The sequence below is a fragment of the Furipterus horrens genome, unplaced genomic scaffold (assembly GCF_987537825.1).
Source record: "Furipterus horrens unplaced genomic scaffold, mFurHor1.1.pri manual_scaffold_7, whole genome shotgun sequence".
NCBI classification, from domain to species: domain Eukaryota; kingdom Metazoa; phylum Chordata; class Mammalia; order Chiroptera; family Furipteridae; genus Furipterus; species Furipterus horrens.
The window spans coordinates 118,255,203-118,266,392 of record NW_028327177.1 but is presented as its reverse complement, the minus strand read 5'-3'; the positions used below and the strand labels follow the sequence as shown (position 1 = coordinate 118,266,392).

Here is an 11,190-nt window from a genome sequence, read left to right as displayed (position 1 = left end):
CCTGCAGAAGTGGATGTTCTATAAGTCAGCATCAGAAGTGTGGTGTGTGGTACCTGTGCTCGGGTAGATTTACACTGCAGCAATGCTCAGGGGTCATTTGGAAACACTTCATGCTGCATGTCCCCTGCATTTGACACTCTAGCCTTCCTATAGTTTCTGTGAGCTACCTAAATCTTCTTGAATAAATCCCATTTCTGGCTGAAGAGGGTTCTGTAGTTTACAATGAAAACTATCTCTGGTACATTTGTATAACTAGGTAGCTCAGTCAGTAATGTGGTATTCTCAGGACAGTTTATCAGACTTTATCAGAGTTCGGATGAAACCAGGTTCTCTCAATCCTGGCATGTGGCAGCCATGGGAGTGTGCCACTCAGATCACCCCACAGAGAGAACTACAGAGATGAGGGGAATTAGCTAACAGCCTCCACCTGCCACAAGTTTGGTATTCACCACCATGTTCTTACCAAGACCATGCATGTTGTCCTCAGGGTGCCTCTAGGCCATGGATGAGCATGGCAGGAGTACCAGAGATAGGATATTTTGTTTTGGAGTTCCCCACTGACCTGGGTGAGATTCTCACAGAGCACATCTTGTTTAAGAAATCCTTCCCTGGAGGTCAGAAAAATACAGTATTAGCATATATTTTCTACTAATGATTTTAAAGTTTTGTTTTTATAATTAAAGATTGTAATTCCTCTGGAGTCATTTTGGCATGTGGTGTGAGGTAGGGGTCCAGTTTTATTTTTTATCCATAGAGATAAGCATATTTTTAGCTTCACTCATTATAGAGTCCTTCCTTGCCCCACTGCCAAGCTGCTCCTTTCATATATCACAGTTCCATGTGTACATAGGTCTGTTTTGGAGCTCTGTCAGTCAGTTTTTCCACTGCGGTGCCAGAGCCACACTGTCTTAATTAGCATAGCTTCAAAATTAATTCAGTTATCTGAAAGATAAGTCTCCCCTTCTAATCCTTCTTTAGAAATGCCTTAGCTATCTTTGGCCCAATACTCTTCCAGATGAATTTTAGAATCAGCCTGCTAATGAAAAACTCTATTGAGGCTTTTGCATTGAATTTAACTTGGGGAGATATGACCTTCTTTTTTTTGGGGGGGGGGGGTCCTAGGATTAAATGCTTGCTATTCTGCATCTAGATGGGGGAAATCAATGACTCCTTATACAAACTCTCATTTAATTTATGTTTTCAGCCTCCTTTTTCACTCCTAGGTCATCTAATTCTGAGTTTGATAATTGAGAATCAATTTCAAAGATCTCTTCTCTTCTCTGCTGTCCCTACAGGTAATTTTTATTTTCTTATTTATATCTTTAGAATTTTTCTACAGTGAATAGGCATTACTGTTGTGATGAAACAAACAAACAAAATAGTTATCTCATTCCCTTGGTGCCAAATCCAAAGTCCAGCAGTCAACCTTGTCAGTTACATCACCACCGGCAGGATACACCTGGCCAGTGCACTCTCCCAGGTCAATGGCAGACATTTATAATGATCTTATCCACTTGCCTGATCCACCTCTTCATCAGAATGAATCCTTCTCAAACACAGCCCACAACCAGCTACTGCTAGTTTATCCAGGTTGCGAGAGACAATCTGTTTGCCATCCCAGGATGTGAAGATGATCCACTCTTCCTTCTAGATCTATATTGTATGAATAATTCTGAAGGAGACAGTCTGGGTTGTGAAAAGAGCACTGTACATGCAGCCAGATTATCCAGTGTACAGGTCTGGCTTGCCCACCTTCTAATTAACCCCTTGAGACAGCCACTTTCCTCATTCTCGAAGTTCCTCTTCTGAGAAAGCAGGAGGAGGTTGACTTAAGTGCTAGGTGAGGTCCCTACCTTCTCAAATCCAATGTGATTCTAAATTCTGTTTTCCTCTAGGCACATGACACAGGGAAAGAAAATGACAATAATGGTAACAATACCACATATGATGGGCCTCCTCTGTACTAAACATTGTGCTAAGCATTTTACATGTATTATTATCTCATTTACTACTCACAGTATCTCATGATTGTATTCCCCTAATTTTATACATAAAGAAACTGAGGATTAGAGAAAGTAACTTGTATGAGCTCATCAAGGAAGTCAATGGATAAAGATTTGAACCCAAATTTGATCATAGCAAATGTTCCTATATTCTGCCCATGTCACTCAAAGCACTCACTGTTCCAATGCAAAGTCCCTCTTCACTTAAGGGCTTTCTCTTGCCCCACTGGGGCAGGTCAGAAGTTTCAGAAGTATAGGGCAGTTAATGGCCCTGGGAGCAGCTCTTATGTAATGACAGATGGGAGTTGGACGATACATACCCCAACTACTCACCTCTTGATTGGAATACTCTAAAGCAAGTTTTTTTTCCTTCTGTATCACTTCCTCTCTTCTCTATCTTTGTTTCCTGGGATAATCTCCCAAGAAAACTTGCACTCAGATTCTTGCTTCAGAGTTTGCTTCCTGGAACTTAAATCAAGATAACCTTGTACAATGCTATACTACCATGAAAACTAGACAGGTATATTATAGAAACATATATTTCAAAATTGTTTTTCTGACCAAACTGAGTTCCCTCTGAGTTTGAAGAATATAAGCCAAATATCTCAAGATCCGTACCCCTTAACAGAGGTCAGTTAGAGGCTCTTGGGGTTTGAAGAGCTGTGGAGGCCATGTGGCTTCATAGAGTAGGCCTCTGGGTTCTTGTTTTGTCTTCAGTCACTTCTGTGTCTGCTTCTTCATTTGTAAATAGGAAGCTCTGTGATTCTGACTCTGAGATTTCAGATCTTGAATTCAAGGTAAAACGGCACAGATTGGCCAATCCATAGTTAAGGCTGGAATGCACCACTTCATGCAGCTGACAACTTTGCATAAAGGAAATAAAGGCCTGGAACACCAGCAAGCAGGAAAACGTGAAAGCATGGCACCAAATAAGGAAATAAGATGAGCAGAGATAAAAGGCTGTGCAGCTAGTCTGAGGTGAAAATGTTAATCCTGATTCAGCCTCTTGGAGCAAAATGGAACATAAATTCCACACCACAATGTTCTTAGCCCAGGGCTAAGCACACAGCCAGTGCGATGATTATTTTCCAAAGAACCATCATATTCAATTATAGCTCTGAGATGTTTCTTTTCATTGATATAATAACATTATATACTTAATAACCTCTTTTTAGACTCAATCTCACTTTTCAGTGGCAGCGGCATTACTGAATGCCGTGTCTTCCAGCCCTGCCTTGGTGATGGTTGTTTGTTGGATCAGCTAAAATAAATCTTGCTATCTCATTTGAGGAATTTGTGAAGAGGACAAGGTTCCTGGTACAACCTGAAAACAAAGGGAAAAAAGCATCCCCTGTGACTTTTCTCCCCCAAAGTTCTCTGTGACTCCCTGCCTGCCATCGAGCTTGGGCTGTGATGTTAATTTTTCCATCTGCTTTGCTGCAGGTGATTTGGAGACACTGACGTCATCAGACCATCTGTTCAGTAAAACCACAGCAACACTTTCCCCCTGAGTTGTTTATGCCTTAACAGCTACTTTGGGCTATTTTCAATATATGCTGGGCAGAGAATAAATTATGTTCCAAATAGTTCCTTGGCATTGCATCAAAGGGTAAGGACTGAAGATTAATACTGCTTGTAATTATTTTAAAAATGCAGGTGTAAATAGTTACTAAAACTCACGGCTAATCCCAATACAAGGGAAAGCAAAGAGTTTGTATATGAGTGGTTATCGCACATGATTCTTTTTTCTTCCTGATGATTTACTGACTGACTCAGTTTATATAATCCAATCATTCCAGTTATGCCTAAGGCCTTGTTGTTTATTGAAAAGCTGTTCTCAAAATGACATTGTTCAATACCGTGCATTTCTTTCCACTTTTCATAGTCATTTTGAATCTTCTGAATAATCTGATTCAAGTGACATTTATTCAGTACCTACTTTATGTCAGTCAGCGTGTTGGAAATAAGTATACAAACAGCAATAACACAAAGGCTGTGCCCTTCAGCTGCTCACAGGCTGGAAGCAAAGGCAGGGTCATAAACACAAAATTAATTAATCTCTCTGTGACTCAGTTTTCTCATTATTAAATGGGAACAATTACAGTACCTGCCTCTTGAGTTGTTCTGAGAGTTGAATGTAAAGCAGAAACAAGGGTGCTTAATACATGCTAGAAAAACAAACAGACATGGAGCACTTAGGGCTATTATGAAGGAACTAACATAGTGTCATGTGAGCACTGGAAAGGGATGAATTAACTAGGTGACGTTGGGGAGCATGCACTATATACCCCGGGAGTCCCATATCCCATCAGTCTACCTTGAGTCCATCTGAAGGTCCACCTGTGGACATTTTCTGTGCATGCTGACAGTTTCACCCCTCGAGTCCTGAGCTGCTCTGCTTCTATGCCTGAGAAAGAGTTTTCTATGGCACCATTGTGGGTCTTACTCAACTTGTGTTTAGGGTGGCTTGGAAGTGCTGGGGATTTAATGCCCATAGAAGCAAGAGCTAGAGCTGGTAGGTAAACACCAGTTTCCTATTCTATGGTGGGGCCATTTCCAAGGCACATTCTACATGGTCCCTCAGAGGGCCCCAGCAGCACGGAGCCCCAGCTGCCCACCGCAGTACCTCCAATAACAGATGCTCCCTTCGTTGGCCCTCCCCCATCTCTCTCCACTCTTTCACTTGTGCTAGTAAACTATCTGTGCCCAAGTCCTTGTCACAAGTTTTGCTTTTGAGCACATGCAAACTTCAAGAAATTGGAGTCATGTGGGATGACCACTCACATGCAAACTCCATGCTTTCCTTTGTCTTCCTGATGATTTTCTGACTCAGTTTGTACAATTTCATCATTCCGGCTATGCCCAGGGCCTTGCTCATTATTGAAAAGCTGTTCTCAAAATGACATTGTTCAATGCCATGCATTTCTTTCCACTTTCCACCATGATTTTGAATCTTCTGAATAATCTGATTTAAGTGACATTTATTAAGTATCTACTATATACATATTGGCCCTGGCTGGTTTAGCTCAGTGGATTGAGCGTCGGCCTGCGAGCTAAGTGTCGCTGGTTCGATCTTCCAGTCAGGGTACATCAGAGAAGGAAAACTCTGACTCCAAAAAACCTCCGCTGCCTTGCGGCATACCTCTTCAGGGGAAAGGCTAAGGGAGTAAACCCTGACAGAAAATCCGGAGCCGGAGTCCCTAAGGCGGTTTGACGTTGTAGTCAACACCGGCAACTCCTGCGGCGCACCTGAAGCCAAGCTGTATTGACTCCGTCTTTCCCTTGGACCCTTCAGCTGCGAAGAGAGGGGGGGTCTGCTGCATGGGCAACAGCAGACCCTCCATATCACCCTGCCCAGGCTCTGTAGCTTCAGCGTCATCGCAAGATGTCGATTCAACACGGGAGGAGACAGATACGATGTCACTCCCGAGTCGGACTGCACAGCCATTCTCGGCGGTGCAGATAGACTCTTAAGAAGCTACACCATCGTCTCTCGAGACGGACGGCTGCCGACGACGACGACGACTATATACATAGAACATGAGATAGTCACATAATGGAGTATCATGCAGCTGTAAAAAGAAGAATTATAGGGCATTCTGGCTGGTGTGGCTAAGTTGATTGGAGCACTGTCCCATAAAACGAAAGGTCACAGGTTCGATTCCCAGTCAGGGCACATACTCAGGTTGTGGGTTAGGTTCTTGGTTGGAGTGCGTGAGAGAGGCAACTGATCGATGTTTCTCTCTCAGATCGATGTTCTTCTCCCTCTCTTTCTTTCTCCTTTCCTCTCTCTCTCTCTAAAATCAATGAGCATGACCTTGGGTGAGGTTAAAAAAAAAGTATAGGAAAACCCACAGCTGCATGATACTCCATTATGTGACTATCTCATGTTCTAGTCAATCACTCTTATACAGAATGGTGTTGTCAACTGAATTGTGTCTCCCCAAAATTCTTATGCTGAAGCCTTAACCCCTAGTAACAATGTGACTGTATTGGGAGACAGGGCCTTTAAAGAGATAATTAAGGTTAAATGAGGTCATAATCCAAAAGGACTGGTGTCCTTATAAGAAGAGGAAGAGATATCAGAGATATGAGCACATGGAGAAAAGGTTGCGTGAAGACATAGCAAGGATGTGAGACTGGGAACTGGCCACTCTTAAGAAGTCCCTCAAAAGCTCAGAAGAAAGAGGGCTTTGCTTTGACCCTACCCTCCACTTTGGAAGCCCTCTATCTCCCCACTAGGACCTCCTGTGACATCTGCAGCTGACAGTACCGCAGATCTGGCCTGGGAATGAACCCGAGGCTGCTTGTGCTCCTGCAGCTCCATGGGTAGGTAAGGGAGGCATTTATGCGTGTGGGTGGAGGGGGTGGGGGAAAACTGGCACAGCTTTGCCAAAGGCAGTCTTCCAATTAACAGCTCCTCCACAGTTTGCTCTCCCACCTCCCACACTAACGTTCCCTACCTGGTGATGCCAGGCTTCCCCTGCTCGTGGGACTCCTGGGGGAGACATGCTCCAGGAGGAGCTGCTGTCTTCTTTCTAGCAGTGGTGTGTTCCTCCATGTGTTTACCTGTCAATGTATTCCCATTCTGCCATCTGCCATCCAGACATTCATTAATAACTCTCATGTAATGATAAACCTGCTTCCACTCTCCACATTTCCTCAGGAACTTTTGTGTCATCATTTCAATGGGATTTAGAGAGAATGGGGAAATAATTGCAGGTGGTCCCCTTATCTTGACCTAGAAATCTGCATTATAACAACATAGGGTAGTGTCAAGGGCACTTGACTAGAGATTGGAAAATAGGGTCCTTGTCTTAATTCCATCATCATCTATGTTACCATATTCTTACATTCCTCTTCCTCACCCATCCCTTACAGCTCTAAAATTCTGAGATTCTTTAGGGACCATTTTTCCATAGAGCTTACACCTACTAGCTGACTCTGTGAGTCTTATCCCTGACATTTCTTCCTGCTACCCCAATGCATCACAAATGGACATTTGTGTCATCTTTCCTTTCTCCATTGTCCAAGAACCTTTAAAGATTCAAAGATTTCAAGCAGAAGATAACCAGAAGCAAATTATTTAGTAAGAACTGAGGGCTCAGGAGTCTCAAAATAATAATCCCTTTGCCCTCTTACTTTAAAATCCCCTGCTAACAACAGTAGACTCTGCTTTCTTAAGACCTATCCTTTCTAGGAGCTAGAAGACACTTAAAGGGCTTAAGTGAAAAGATTAGGCAAGAGAAGGGGCAGAAGCAAAGCTAGCGGGTAGTGCCAGAGTGGCTAGAATGTATTCATTCATCTGAAAGAAGTTATTGGGATCCAAGGACACTTAAATTGCAGCCCTTGCCCTCCAGGAATCTATAATTTCTTCAATCAGATTTTTCAATCATGGAGCCAAACTGGGAAGGAGCAGTCAAATGTTTGCTGCTCTAGATAAATGTGAGGCTGAGTGAGAATTCAGTTGGTGGAGACTAGCCTACAGGGGTACTGTCTGTTATTGCCAACAGAACGCCAAAGACAAGAATGAAAAATGTAAATCTCATCAGTAAGGATTCTTTGGAGCATAGGACCCATAGATGAGCCAGCTCATAGAGAAGGAAGAGTTCCAATATTGCACACCAAGGTGATGCAGGAAGAATGGATGTAGGGAGTCAAAGCCAGCACCTCAGTTCACCTGACACCATCTGCCCACCCAAAAGAGGCTTGCTGAGGTTAGGCAAGGCTGGCGTAGATATTATGAAGAACATTTCTTTGGAGATGGCTACTGTTTAAAACAATGAGTAAAAAGATTAGGTACAGTTTATTTAGATCAGTTTGGGTATTCACCCTGATTATATCCAGCTGCATAAAAAACTACCCCAGATGTAACAGCTCAAGGAGATGGTCATTTCATTATTATATCATATAATTTTGTGGACCAGGAATTTTAATAAGACTCAGCTGAGTAAATCTCCTTTTCAATAGGAGATTGAGGTGACTTGGTGATCTTAGTGGTGGTATTTGGTTGCTGCATGGGCTTGTCTGGAGGGTCCCAGACAGTTTCACTGATATGTTTGTGCTATGATGATGGATAGAAGGTTGTGTCCAGCTCTGATTGTTGACAGGAATGTCCACCTGTGAGCACTCCAGCATAGAAGTCTTTTTTTTTTTTTTTTCCATTTGATAAATCTCCTGTTAATTCTGCAATCAAGGTTCAGAAATGTGGGGACACAGCTGTGAGTGAGGAATCTTTGGGGAGGGGGGTCCCTTCATAACCGCACTTCACAAGGGCAGTGCTGCAGCTTCTCCACATGAAAACCACCTATCTCTGCCTAACGGGCACGTGGAGAATGGATGGATGACAAGTGGCCTCCTTCTAACCTGATACCGAATGCTTCTGCTCTAATCTTTGAGCACGAGCAGAGCTTTCACCTGCTGAGCAGCCTCTTTGCAGCTCAGCATCTCAACAATAACAAGAGCAAACTCAAAGTTGGTCCCTCGCCCCCGGCTCATGAGGATCAGGCCATCCTTCTCCACGCAATTCTCTGAGTAGCTGTAATGACTTCCAGTCATCATTTTGTCTTTAGCAAGTGAGAGTATTGTAACTTTGCTTCCAAAACCTTTTTCATGAGCCAACAGGGCTGTAGGACCTGTGTAGACGGCGGCTATGCAGCCCTTCCTGCTCTCCTGTTCCTTAAGGATCTCCTTCAGAGCAGCAGACTCACATAAATTCTGTGCACCCACATTACCTCCTGGCAGAACCACTACATCATAAGATCCTCTTTTTTTTCATCTTCCAGACTGGCATCAGGACAAGTGACAACATCTCGGCTGCATTGTACCGGATCTTTTCCAGCCAAACCTGCAATGATGACCTTAATTCCAGCTTGTCTCATGACATCTACAGGGATGACCATCTCCATCTCCTCTGCGCCTGTAGCCAGGATACCAGAGCTCTTGTTGAAGCCATTTGTATGTTGTATTTTGTAAAGACTGAACCTCGCTTTTCCTTAAATGCCACTGCTTGGCCAGTTCAACAGCACTGCTGCGCCGGGGACAACTTCAGCATAGAAGTCTTAGAGTAATTTCACTTCTCACATGGTGGCTCAGCACTCCAAGAGAATGTGTAAGAGATGGGAAGTGGAAGCTGCCAGTCTTAAGGCCTGAGCTTGGAAACTGGTACAGTATCACTTCTCGTTTTCTGTATAATCACAGAGCTACCCAGGTTCAAGGGAAGGGAATACAGACCTCGATTCTCAGTAGAGGGAGTGTCAAAGAATCTGTGGAGAACAGAAGGCTGCAGTATTCTACTTACAGGGTGGCCAACCATGTGATTTCCCCAGGACTAGGGGATTTCCTGAGATTTTTGTACTGGAACTGGGACCATCCTGGGCAAACATGATCATTTTGGTGACCCTACCTACCCAGCCTCATTCTTTTTTTTTAATAATTTATTTGTTCGTTTATTTTATTTTTAGAGAGAGGGGAAAGGAGAAAGAGAGGAAGAGAAACATCAATGTGTGGTTGCCTCTCACTCACGCCCCCAACTGGGGACCAGACGTGCAACCTAGTCATGTACCCTGACTGGGAATCGAACCAGCGACACTTGGCTCGCAGGCCGACGCTCAATCCACTGAGCCACAGCAGCCAGGGCCCCAGCCTCATTCTTGATTCACCTTGACCTTGACAGACACAGTATGTTCTTCCCATTTTTGCATTCCACTGTCTTCTTGTAGGAGATTTGTGCTCATGCGGGTTGTAGTTCAAGGAGACAACTCAGGAAACAGTTTTTCTAAAGCTGAGATTGGAAAATAAAAGTATTTGCAAGAGGAAAAATGCACAATGGTAGAAAATGGAGATTAAGAAAAAAATGACCCATACTACCATTTCTACAAGTCAATGTCAGAGGGCATCAATTGTATCATTCTAATTATATTTAGTCATGGCTCACATTTTGTCTGCTCTTCTCCTAACCCCTCCTTAGCTAATATCCAGGGCTGAATACAAAAAGAGCAGAAAACATAGGTTCAAGTTCCTTCTTTGTCATACCTATTAGAAACATGACCTGAGCATATTCCTAGACCTTTCTGGATTCTGGTTCCCTTATCTCAAAAGCACTAATAATTTCCCTTGATTATCTGATGATTTAGTTACTCATCAAATGAAAACTTAGATGTTTATTCAACATTTTAATCAATGACTTGGATGTGAGCCCTGATGGCATAACAGAATTTTTAGGCCATATGCAGCTTTGGAAGGGGAGATAATACACCAGATAATGCTAAACATCCAAAAAGATTTAACAGGCTGGAATTACGTGAAAATTTTAATGAAATGAAGTTTAACAGAGAAATTAAAATATTTGAACTTTGGCCTAAAAAAAATCCAACTCAAGCATAGAACAAGGAACATGAAATATTAGCAACAAATGTAACTTGATTTGGGAGTTTTAGTTGACTGTAGGCTGGGTATGAGTCAACAGAACTATGTGACTATCAAAAATAAAAGCCAAAGAAACCTTGGGCTAATTAAAGGGAGTCCAGAACTAGATGAAGAGGAATACTCATTCTTTTCTGATCAGAAATGGAGGAAATCACATCTAGAGTATGTATTCATCTGAAAATCCCAATGCTTTATAGGGGTTAAAAACACAACTAAAGCTCATTTAGAGAAGAATGCACAAGATGTAATATGAACCCCAAATTTGAAATGGTTAGTCTAAAGGACCAAAAACTCCTGGAGTACTAGACAAATTCCTTAAATGCACTGGAATAGGCTGGTTCTATGTGGGTCCAAGTACAGAAAATAAGGCCAAAGTGTAAGAGTCCTAGGGAAATAGATTTTTTTATGACAAGGAAATACTGAATCTACTACAGACCTAAGTCCATAATGTTGTCCAGGTAATGGGGCTTCCCTCAGAGTAGAGTGTGGAAGGAGAGTCTTTGGGCACTAGGAAATGCAGCAGGTTATATTTTCCAAAAACAGCCACACCATTATATATCCTATCCCTCTCTTAAAATGTGATGTTGCCACTCTTCCATCCAGGGGTAGGGGGGTCTATATTCTCCACCTTGAATGTGGGCAGATCTCTGTAACTCTCTTTGCCAGTAGAGAAAATGATCCTATGTGACTTCTCAGAATAGCTCATAAAAAGTATACATCTTATACCTGGCTCTCTCTTTTGGTATTCTTGCCCTTGGAA

The 11,190-nt window shown here is 42.7% G+C and overlaps 1 pseudogene; it reads right to left on the bottom strand.

The window, feature by feature from the left end:
* Nucleotides 1-8,390: 8,390 nt before the first annotated feature.
* On the bottom strand, nucleotides 8,391-8,958 carry LOC150005147 (Parkinson disease protein 7 homolog pseudogene; annotated as a pseudogene).
* Nucleotides 8,959-11,190: the final 2,232 nt, after the last annotated feature.